Raw genomic sequence first — 12718 nt, forward strand, 5'->3', positions numbered from 1 at the left:
TGGTATGGTATTGGCAATACTGGCCCTGTATTCACTTGGTATGAAATCCATACTAAAATCTGCAGTATCGCACAGCACTAACTTGGACCATAAAAGATAATGCAGAGGAAGAATAAAATGCATTAATGAACAGACATGTTGAATGTAAACGCACGTAAGAAGGCAGAATGAGAGCAGTGAGAGATAACAAGAGATGCTGTGAGGAGGATGAGAAGTGGTTTTAAAGGTGCAGGAGGATCAAAAGCAGATCCACAAAGGCAGGGCAGTGGGGTGGAGGGGGTGAGCGCATGACTGTATGATTCCATTAGGCTGTTGTCCCTGGCAACCATACACTCTCACCCTTTTTTCTCTCTGCGTTTTCCCCACTGCAAGCCAAATTATATCTCTTTAATAAGGACACGAGATGCTTCTTCTCCTCCCCACAATCTCTCCTTCTCTTTCATCTGTTCTTGAGAGAAGCTGCTTTTCTTCCTCCTCCTCTCCACAGTCTCATGACTTGTTTTCCTCACGGTAACGATTTTTTTTTCTTTTGCTCCCATTCCCTCTTCATCACGTCTTGGTGTCGTTTCTTTAAGAAAAATCCCCACATCCTCTTTTCCCCCGCTCCTACCGTCCAATCTCCTGCACTCTGAGTGGGTGTATGGATGACATTCCGATGACCGCCACTCAGCCGAAACCCACAGTTTTTGTCACAACCAGCACTGCACCGCTCTAACCCTTCCACCCTCCACTGAAATTCCTCCAACCTGACAGCCTCATGCAAGCTGACTGTGTTAATCAGGAGGTGGGTGCAATTTATGCCCCCACGGAGAGACACGAACAGACACACAAAGCCGGTGCTGACCTCATCTTTTTCTAACACACAAATCAATGACAAACTAGGCGCTGCAAACAAAAACGAAATTATCATTTTAACACAAACATCACATGGGGAAGTCTGTTTGGAAAAAGTTGACTAAGATAGTTCTTTGAGGAAGGTGCTTAATCTTGTCAATGTGGCCACAGTGGAAATATTCACTTGCCACCTGTGAATTGCTGAGAATGCTTAGCAGGCTTTCGCTGCATAAAATCAAGCCTGAATTTGCATCACATGCAGCATATCCACTATAGAGATGTCCAGTTAAGCTGTCACCACAACCAGCTGCCCTTACACTATCACAAAAAAATGGGGTGCCAGATTGACCACAAAGGGCAAACCAATCAATCAGCCACTCGTAGAAGATGTTTGAGGTCAGTCTGTCTGTGCAGATCACCAGCAGTCAAGCCAAGCTACATGTACATGTTTGTACTCCTGAGAAGGAAACACGTGTAAAAAGAGCAGAAATGGAGGGGATAATATGACTCTCAATCACCAGCTGCACAAGTCTGAACACTTTTTAAGGCATTAATATGCTCTTTTTGATTGCCATGGTTGAGAGCGAGTTACAATTCAGATAGGTTGAGCCTTACACTGTATTTATTTGAAAACAGTACAAGAACATTAAAAACGTGCAAAACCTAGAAATATTTTTTTCTAATTTTTGTTGTTGTTTGTTTTAAATATTTTTTCAAAAGTTGGGCTTGGCTGTAGCTCACGAGGTAGAGCAGATCACCTACTAAGTGAAAGATTAGTAGGCTACAGCCACCCAACACTAAAGATGGTAGTGTTGCTATTACACCATTGAGCAGCTATGGCAGCAAGTTGGTCAACAAACTGTACATAGTAGTGGTTGAGAAGGAACAGAACACAGCATTTATGTTAGATGTGGCAATCCCAGTGGGCAGCAACATCAGGAAGAAAGAGTGTGAGAGAACAGAGAAGTACCAGAGACTGAAGGAACAACTGGAGCCGATGTGAAGGTAAAATCCAAAGTAGTCCCAGTGGTAATAGGGACATTAGGTGCTGTACACCCGAAACTGGAAGAGTGGCTCCAGCAGATTCCAGGCACAACATCAGAGTTCTCTGTCCAAGAGTGCAGTCGTAGGAACAGCTAAGATAATACACACAACCCTCACATTCTCAGGCCTTAGTTAGAAAAGCTGGTTGTACATAAAAACATGAGAAAATGGGGAAATCAGTCAGTGTTTAACCCCCAATAAAGGCCTGTGGCTATTTCCTACAAATGGTACACAGGAGAGTGAGCGATTATAAGGTAGCAAAGATCTGTTCATCTGAGTCTGAATTGGCTGACTATTCCTGAAAATTCCTATTATTCCTTGGAGAGGGAACGAGTCCTTCTCTGAAAAAACCTCATTTGTTTCCAAGGCAAAGGAGAAGAAAAAAAACATAATTGCAGTTGTTTTGAGTACTGAGCAATTATTCCAGAGGATCAATTTTCTACAAGTCATTAATCAAGCACTCAAAGCATTTCTGTGTGATAACTGTCCTCAGTCTATGCTGTTTAGATGTTGCAAATTGAAGCTTTAATGGTGCATTACGAGCCACATATAATTTTAATGGCAGCTGGTTTCTTCCTTCTGGATGTTTGGAGCTAACCAACCAGTGCAGCTAAGCTTAAAAAGGGGGAAACAATTATCATGCACAGTGCACGTGGATTAACCTTGAACATATCAGTGGCTACTGAACAATCCCACAAAATATTTGTATAGCTGTTGCATGGGCTCAACACATATCCATCTGAAAAGTTGCACAAATGAGCCAAAATGCTAGTGAGTTCCACGGCTTTCCCTTGTCCTCTGCTTCACCCCGTCCATAAAAACCCATCTTATACCAACACTATTAACCACCGCATCATCACTGCCTATTTTGCTGTGCTGAATAATCAGGGGATCAGCCACTGACAGCTAGGAGTGATGGTGATGGAGGGAGAAAAAGAAAAAAACTGGAAGTGAGCAAAAGATTTGGGCCTCAGTAAGAAGTAAGAGACAGAGGAGTAACACAGGCTGTGGATGGTGGCACGTGGTGATGGGGAAGGTGCACGGACGCAGATATTTGGGTGAACTTGAAGCGTTTAAAACAGATGACTCAACAGGACAAAAAGAAGGATTTAACGCGGCCAACGCACAACTAATGTTGAGAAGATGTAAAGTGGGAGGGAGGCATAACGGGAGAAGAAAAGGATTTTATTCTGAGCCTTTTGTAATGTGCAAGCTTTATATATCAGAACAAGAGATAGAGAAAGGACACAGGGCTGATGAAAAAGACAAGGAGTAAAAATACAGTAGGAAAGCACATAAAGGACAGATGACGAGATGCAAGCCTTTCTTCATACTTTGACACATCAATTTCACTTTCACACTTATTTTTATAATTTTCTCTCATTTCTCTGTCTCTGCCTATTGTTTAAAAAAGCAGCACATCATCAAAGTAATTACAAGCATGCTCACTTTGAATTCGCCATCTTTTCACTCCACTTTGGCTCGTTACTACTGGCGTAATTTCTCTTTTTATATTCTCTCTAAAGCCTTTAAATGCTCTTCTCTTTCTCTCTTGTTTTCTTTGTTAGTGCAAAGCCAAAGTTTTACTTCAGAAAATGTCCTATTTTGTGTACTGTACATTCTGTCTAACCAGGGCTGCCAACTCTCACGCTTCTGGCGTGTGAGGCATGCTTTCACCTCCAGTCTCACACTTTCACCCTGCAAAACAAATCTTATGCCAATTAAGAAGTCTCAAAGCCCCTTACTTATGAAAAGCAGCCATGTTAAACAATCTCTTTTTGTCTACACTTTAACATTTTTCTTACTTAAGCTCAAACACTGGTTCATAAACATGTCTCTTAATCTAGCTTCAGCAGCTCTTTCCCATAGCTTCATGGTCTGACGTCGTTAGCCATCCAAGCTCTTCTTCGTTTTAGCATCACTGGGGGTTAAAAACTGCCCAGATTATTCCATCTTCAATAAAATAATCAGTTTGGCTGCTCATCCAGGTGGTATATAAAAGTTTAGTATCCAGGCATCCATGAAAAGAGGACGTACGAAGTTTAAAAGACATTGCACGTTAGCAAAAATATAACTCACTAGTAAACAGAAAAACTAAACAGCAGCAGTTATATTTGCAGGATTATCCAAGTTGGGCTACCTGGTACCTGGTGTGCTAAAGGGGTTGGTTAGGATAAACACATTAACACAGCGGAGAATGTTAACATCCCCTCAGTAATGTTTAAGGCGAGGGTTGCAGATGAGCAGAGACAAATATAATCTCATAGCAGGTTAAAGTGGCTGAAGGGTCGTCATTAATATGCTGCTTCATGGTTTTGATTACTCACTATAAACAAATTCTAATCCTAGAGCTTCGTGTACACACTGAAATATTAGTTAGCCTCAGAGTGATTATTTTCTAAAGCGTTCCAATATTTGGTTTCTGGCAAACAACGAGCCCGTGAGATGTACTTGAGATGTTGTAAGGTTTTTTATATTGTGCAGCACATGAGCAGTGCTAAGGAAAGCAACTGTTGAATATTTTCAGGGGCTTCTTTATGTTAAATAAAATAAGATACAAAGGATTATAAGATGTTAAAGAGATAACAGCAGCAAGATCTTGGACCAGGAACCAAGGTTGATACTACTTCACTTAAGAGCGGAAGGTTCGTCAGTTTTATCTCGCTGTAGTTACCACAGCTCTGCACATCAGCCTTGTTCTTCAAAACTGGTTCCAGTACACACCTTCTCCATTCCTCAGAATCCTCTTAATCTCCAAGACATCTCCATGCCTCCATAGGTATGTCATCAGGACAAACTGCCTTTCCACTCTTCGTCCTAACATAGTTGAACTCATTTCCTCCTTACTAAACTTCTGCACTTCCTGCTTCACTAACTAACTATCCTCCAGCCTTCATTTATAAGCTTGTCCAAGTACACCTTCCATTTTTTAAACAGTGCTCTTCACTCTTCACTGTGTGGCTTCAGGCTACATAGAAGTTAATTCTTTTTCCCCTTAAATACATATACATTGATTTCTAAGATATTACAGGGCAAGTTTCCTAAAAAAAAAGAGAAAAGAAAAGAAAAGTCTAACGTGAACATTTTCTTAAACAACAGCAACAACGGCAAAAATAATGTTTTAGATAGTCTATCCAAATGCACCAGTTTGATTCAAACAAATTCAAACATCCCAGTCCGTCCTCGATACACACATTAAACTTTAACATGCTGCATGAAACTTTGGCTCACACTGACAACGGTGCAGGGAAGTTAAAGGAATAGTTCAATACAGATTAAATATGAAGATATCTTTTGAAGATGCTTTAGACTAACTGGAGGCAGGCAACTGTTTTCCCTGGGCTTTTATGCTAAGCTTAGCTAAACAACTAAACACATCCAAATACGTCTCTGAACTGAACGCAACGTCACGAGAACAATGATATCTTGGAAAGCAAAAATGGTAAACTACTCCATTTAATACTGCAGAGTAGCCAGAACAAAAATTAACAAGTAAGCAAGGCAGGAAAGTAGGTTATATCAGTAACCTTCAAACTATTCAAGAAAACTGCATACAGAAGCACTACATACACAATCAGACATGCATAAACACAGACTCACACCCTGGAGATGTGCCAAGTCGGCATCTAAAGTACGTACTCGGTATTTGACTGCCAGGGACTGACTGAACATAGTGGAGAACAGACTCTAAAATTTTCCCCCAAACTGACACAGCTTCACAAACCCTTATAAATGAAATTAATTAAAGTCTGCAAGTGGATGCTGGATCGAATTTTGTTTAGAGCTGATGGCATCAAGGTTATTTTAGTGCATATTCACAAAAAAGTGCTTTGAATTGACGCTCGCTTCAAAGAGATACGCCAATTAAATGTGTTTATATGGAGTGAGGCTTACTCTCAGTGACACACACTGACGCAATTATGTAAAAGATTGAAGACACAAGACATGAATTAATGAAGAATGAGCTAAATGGGGTACATTAATATAACAGGGGAACAACAAAGTAAAATGGATTCCTGCAAATGACCATTAAGCCACTTAATACATGTACCCAGCAGTTAGTGCCTTCATTAATTAAGCTGAAATACCTGGATAAATAACACTTTTTTAATGATCATTATTTGGTTGGATTTATTTTTTTTCTTGTATAAATCACCATGACGTGGCTGCTGTCCAGTTAGGCATGCTGCTTGGTGTGGGAGTTGGCATGGAAACTGTAAATGACAGGTAGGATATGGTCGGTGATCAAAACGATGTTTATGAACCCCTTTCTCACCGTGAGCCTGTTATTTGAACAATAAGACAGTGATAAAAGACTTTGTCAGATCAATTATTATGTGATTTTACAACATGATGTATTAGTTTGTAATGAACCTCTTCCCCTACATCTATTACGAGCTACAGTAGTTTCAAAGTGTTTTCATCCCAGCATATCACATAATGAAATATTGCTCTGAAAAACTGATAGAATATGTAAATCACACCTTGATGAAAGAAATATTTAAGTTGAAAGTCTTTACTCATATATATTGTAAAATTTGTGAGAACACAATGAGGTAATAATACACGGAAACCAAAATCACAGCGTTTCTCATGTGACTCAGTAGTGTGTATGGCCCCCACATGCATGCACTCACGACAACCCCTGGGCACGTTCCTCATAGATCGGCAGATGGTGTCCTGGAGAGATCTCCTCCCAGACCTTGTTCAGGACATCATTGAGCTCCAGGACAGTCTGTAGAGCTCTTTAGCTTTGGATGAAATGTTACACAATGTCCCAGAGGTTCTTCTTTAGATTCAGGTTCGTGGAACACGAGGGTCAGTCAATGACATAAGCTCCCTCGTCATCCAGAACTACCTACGCTCTCTGGCCACATATGACTGGGGATTGTCCTCCATCAGGCAAAACCAAGTGCCCACTACCCCAGCAGGATGTACCAATGGGTCACAATAGGTACTGTTTTCTAGCACAGATCATTACTGACTCACTGCCAAACCAGACGTCCTTGATGATGATGTAGCAAACGACATATGTTCACTGCAGTGTCTCCAGACTCTTTCAAGTCTGTCACGTGTGCTCAGTGTGAACCTCTTATCTGTAAAGAGAACAGAGTGCCACTTTTGGACTGCCAGTTCTTGTGCTCTTTGGCAAATGCCAATTGAGCTGCGCGCTGTTGGTCTGAGCGCAAACCTCACTAGGATCTCGGACCCTCACAGGCCCAACTCAGTTGCAGTTTGATCAGAAGTGGATTTTGTTGTCAGAAAGCAAGCAGTTTAGGTGATTTTTAGTGAATAAATACAAAACCACGTTCATTATGAAAGAAAAAAAATTCTTTGAAACATTATGTCATTGATTTGTACAAAAATCTATTGTCAGTTGTCAGTTATGGGTAAAAACCCATAGACTTACCCTTTTAATACTCACATTTCAGTCAGAAAACTGTTCTAAAAACCACTGCAAGAAGAGACTGTTATTTCGGTGACTCGTAACAGTTTGAAAAGTCCAATTGAACCATCTTTTCTCTACTGAGCTACATAAGTGCAAACAAACTTGTGTATCTGTGCATATTATGCAAATTTCTACACATTTAGTGAGTAGTTATGTCCTCCAAGTGAAGTTCTGCTGCTGTTCTGTGTATGCCAGGACAGAAAACACTTGCTGAGCACTAAACAAGAGCCAGAAGGCCTGCAAAAAGACAGCTTTTTTTCTCTTTCTCATATCTGGATGCATTTGCATTGTTACATTCTTATCCAGAATGATTTAAAAGAAGTGTTTTAGGCGGCAGCACAAGAAATTTTAATCACATTAAGCCCACTACTTTCCCTTCTATAACTACTACTGCTTTTTACTCTTATAACATTCAAATGATCGTATACTACTAAAAGTTTAAATGTGTTTTTGCTGTTGATTCATATTTTGTGTACACCTACATCAGGGGTGTCAAACAGTGGGCCAAAATTCAATCTGGAACAATATTTATTGAAAAAAAAAAACTTCCTCCAGATATAAGAATGAATCTTTTCTTATGGACTAAAACAAGTTTTGCTGAAAAACTGAATAATGAACAAGCAAAGCTTAATACTAAACGATATATATATTAGCTGTATAATACTAGCTCTAATAGTAATTTGGTATGGCTTCGCAGGCCAAATGTAATTAGGCTGCAGGCCAAATTTGGCCCACGGGCCAGAGTTTGACACCTATGACCTACATGAACCCTAAAAGCAAATATATCCTTACAAAATTCAATATTAACCTCAGGCATCCTTTTCATATAGCTGTGTTGATGCACTCAGATGCAAAATTTGCATAATAGTCATTTAAAAGGCTGATTATTTGTTGATTGGCCAGAGCACCCTTTCGCTTGTTTAATCATTCATCTGGATGACCTGCGTTTATTCGGGTTGGCCCAGCCAATGACATGCTTCGCTTCTCACAGCCTGCACCCGTTATCCATCAGTGAACTGGTGGCGAGTCACTCTCACTAACGGGTAACATATGGAAGAGTGTGCTACTCATTTAAACCATCATCACTCAAAACGAAGGATCGTTAATAACAAGGCAGAGTGCTGTTTTACGACTTTTTGCATCTCTTACAAATACACATTTCAAAAGATTTAAACCAACAGATAAGTTGGTTTGAGCTGCAGTTACAGTTTTACTGCAGGTAATATCTGAAAACGAATACACGCTTTTCAAACAAGAGCACTTTCTAGATTGTAAAGATGCTTGAAGAAACATACGTGTGTCATGTGTTGCTGTGGAAACTCAAGCGGTAACCAGGCAGCTAACAAGATACAATCCTGTTTGACCCTGATTTTTTATTTTTATGCTTTCATAGCACTTTAAAGAAAATGCTCCATGTAGTACACTTGTGTCGATACCTATTGTACATAAGCCATTTCTCCCCAGAGGGAGCTGGTGGCTGTGATTATTGGAGGCTTCGTTGCATTAAAGTTGTCATTTGCTACACCGTTTTTGCCCATAATCACAACAAGTGATGCTCCATTTGGGCTTATTGTTAACTCCCAGACTGCTATACTTGGATAAAAACATTTTTCTCATATTATATTTCTGTGAAGCATGAACAGGGATAGAGCTTCCAAATAATAGGGCATTAAAAAAAAAGTTTAAAGACAGTAACATCAATTTGGATTTTAACATGTAACTCCATCACACAGCAGATTGAATACAGCACTAGTTGCAGATAGCTAAATTTATTCCAGCCTCTTTATGGATACAAGTCTGGAAAAAATTCAATTTCCCCCTCAAGTTTAAAAAATATATATATGTATATATATATTGATATATTCTACTAAGACAGACACCGTTTTTAATATTAGAACCTTTTGCAATTTTATACTAGAGTCAGTAAACTGGATTTGGGTGAGTTTAGGGGATTGGAAAGTTTTGCGGGGGGTGAAATTGGAGTCATGCTATCATAAGGGCCTTAATCCACTAGCCCTCTTAGGACAACTCACATAACCGGCAGATTATAGTTCATGGTGGATTCGCTGACATGTATTTGGAACAGAGAGCAAAGCCTCCAGGTATCAGGCAGATAGAAAGCTCTGCACACTACAGAAGCCACAGCTTTCTGTGTATGTATGTCTGCCTCACTGCTTCCTCCCTTCTCACATGACAACTGCCTTCTTTGGAAAGAGAGATGTCGTGTTACTCATGCTCTTTAATTTTGCTTGGAGTTAATTACATAGTTTCTGAATTAATTTAATTCGTTTACAGACATTAGCAAATGAAATGCACGTAGATTTATCTTGTATGTGCTTTTTATATTCCTCCAAAGTTACCCAGGCAATCAGTGTTTTTAGTGCCATGGTAAAGAGGACAGAACTTGGTACCAAACATTAAAACCAACAATGATGCGATGATCAAGTATGACAAGTGTTCTCAAGAACAATCTCTCAAGGACGGCTCATTAATCATGACTATAGTGTAATCAGAGATATTTTTACATTAACACAATTGTTTCTATAACCAGTTCTGGCTCTCAAGACTATATATGTACTGATATACTTAATATAATGGCAAACTTTCATCTGTCTTATGGAAGTATGTTTAGTATATCAGTAGTATTTATGTACACTCCATGAAGTACATGCTTTTGCTCTGTTTAAAAAACTAAAATCAGAGAGAAGGTAAGGGCAGCAACTGGGAGCAGATGGATCTCTCAGATCTTTTAGAAAGGATAGCAACTTGGGCTGAGATGTGTTTTAAAGTTGTAAAAATCAAGGTCACGTAGAGAGGAAAGGTGACCAACTGGTTCCGCTTCTGTCTTAGAGATACTTGAGTTCCAGTGGCTTCAGAGAAACCAATACAGAGTCTTGTAAAAAGCGTTGCCAGCACTCTACAGGAACCCACTTCAAACACAGCAAAAACATAAAAGAAAAGAACTGAATGATTGACAGTTGACTACAAAACAAAACTACCAATAAAATTCAAATCCTGTGTAAAGCAGAAAACTGTATGAATTCCTAGTGAAGCGGGGTTAAAAACGGGGTGGCTGTAGCTCAGGTGGCAGAGCAGGTCAGCCACTAATCAGAAGGTCGGTGGTTCGATCCCAGGCTGCATCCTGGCTGCATGCCAAATATCCTTGGGCAAGATACTAACCCCGTGTTTGCCTACTGGTGGTGGTCAGAGGGCCCGGTGGCGCCTGTGTCCGGCAGCCTCGCCTCTGTCAGTGCGCCCCAGGGCAGCTGTGGCTACAATATAGCTTGCTATCGCCAGTGTGTGAATGGGTGGATGACTGAATGTAGTGTAAAGTGCTTTGGGGTCCTATGGACTAGAAAAGCGCTATACAAATGCAGGCCATTTACCATTTTACCATTAAAAAGTAGTATAACCAGTTATCTCTCAGGTGGTTGGGATAGCCAAAAATAGCCCCATTGCCCTCTATGGTAAGAAAAATGGCTAAAGCCCCCCTTCATCAGCCTTATTAAGGTTAGGAGGTGCTGTACATACAGCAAAGCTTGTAAAATTCTCTCAGGCTAGCATTAAGGTGAGGACGGGAGAGAAGCAAAAGGCACATCAGGTAGCGGACCAGTCTCCGCTGAGCCCAGCAGTGCTCTGAGGGGAGCAATGGCAGTTGGCCAAGCAGGATTAGGCAGCATTCCAACCACCAATTTCAACAAAGTCAAGAGCGATGAGAGGTTGGGCTCGGTCAAGAAGGAAGTGGGAGCTTAGGTCGACGAGCTGCATGTATGTCAGACGAAAGCGGTGTGGCAGCTGGGTGTGCGGACAAGATAGGCCCTCAGACCAGTGTGGTGGTAAACAGGTGGTGGTGCTGAAGCTGACAGTCCCCTAGGAGGAGTGGATGAAGGCAAAACTGAAGGCACTGGTGTAGGCATGGGTGGTACAGTACATGCATACTGAAGTGGGTACGGTGGGGCAATCACTACAACCTGACATCACTGGTGCAGGTAAATGAAAAGCCCAAAAATTAGAAGAACTGGAGAAAGGTGAGAGATACCTGTGGATCATAACATGTGTTTCCACTTTAATTCGACTACCACTGTTGGACTTCAGAGTAACACTTTTGTTGTTTGTAGTGTTGCATTGCAGCACCTAATAATGCTATGAGACAATTGCATTATGTTGCATCATGCTGCTGCCCTCCCACTCCGCAGAGCCCACAGTCCTTGGCCACATGCTGGGTAAACACTGCTGACACCTGCTGAGTGTGGACTCTCACGTCACACTGAAGCAAACACAAGTTAGTCTGAGAAAGAGACGGATAACAGCTGAATCTCTTCGGCGTTCGAAACTTTGGTGCCGCACTGCATCACACTCAAGAAAACGGACGCCATCAGAGAGTGTATGCAGAGGCTTAGAGACTGTCTCTGATGGTCACATAAACAGTATCATTAAAAAAAACATTTAAAATGACTTCTGTTCTTGCTCATCTCATCCGAACGCAGCATTTCCTGTTTATGGACACAGATTCTCAACCTGCGTCATTCTTTTGTCTCTCCATGAATCACAAAAGGACACACACATACTTATACCTGAGCCACCTGGGGAGAAGCAGAGGGGGGCTTAGTGTTAGCCTACACAAGAGTGGGTGTACCTATACTCATTGTGAGCCATTGTAAATGAAAGCATCAGCTAAATGTAAATGTGATACACAGTACAATATGTGTTTGTAGTTATTTCCACAGAGCACTGTGGGAAAAGTGGTGGCACATGTGCTGCTGAGTAGTCTTTGTGTGTGTGTGTGTGTGTGTGTGTGTGTGTGTGTGTGTGTGTGTGTGTGTGTGTGTGTGTGTGTGTGCGCGTGTGTGTAGGATGTTAGAGGGTGTGGAAGCATAACATATGCTGACGCCATTATGTAGCCTACATGCATTACACGGTATGTGACTAAGCTTCATGCTTATGATAGAGATGCTGTGAATGCAGCTGCTATAAACAACGCAGCTTACTATTACGGCCTATATTTGAATCAATGTTTACAGAGTTTATAGAAAGTTTATAATAGATATCATATTTTACAAATGCTCTGATGTAATGGCAATACTTTTATTGTTTGAAAGGTATAACACCCATAGGAAGCGATTTTAATAATTGGGTTAAATGTTGATTAGTGATATAACACAGACCATAGCACATGATCAAAACATCTTACATCAACCACCTAGTGTAGTTTGAGATGCTCTGACAATCTGGTCAAGTTAAACTGGCTAGCTTGACAGCTTTACGCCAGCTACTTTAATACAACGCTTACTTTAAAAGTGTGTGTTTGTCTGTTATCTGTCTTATTTCTCTTCCAGCCTTGCCATCTATCTATCCATGCCATCTGCTTAATTTGCTTAGACTGACAAAAAG

Source organism: Astatotilapia calliptera, chromosome 6 (genome assembly GCF_964374335.1).
Source record: "Astatotilapia calliptera chromosome 6, fAstCal68.1, whole genome shotgun sequence".
In the NCBI taxonomy this organism is placed as follows: Eukaryota; Metazoa; Chordata; class Actinopteri; order Cichliformes; family Cichlidae; genus Astatotilapia; species Astatotilapia calliptera.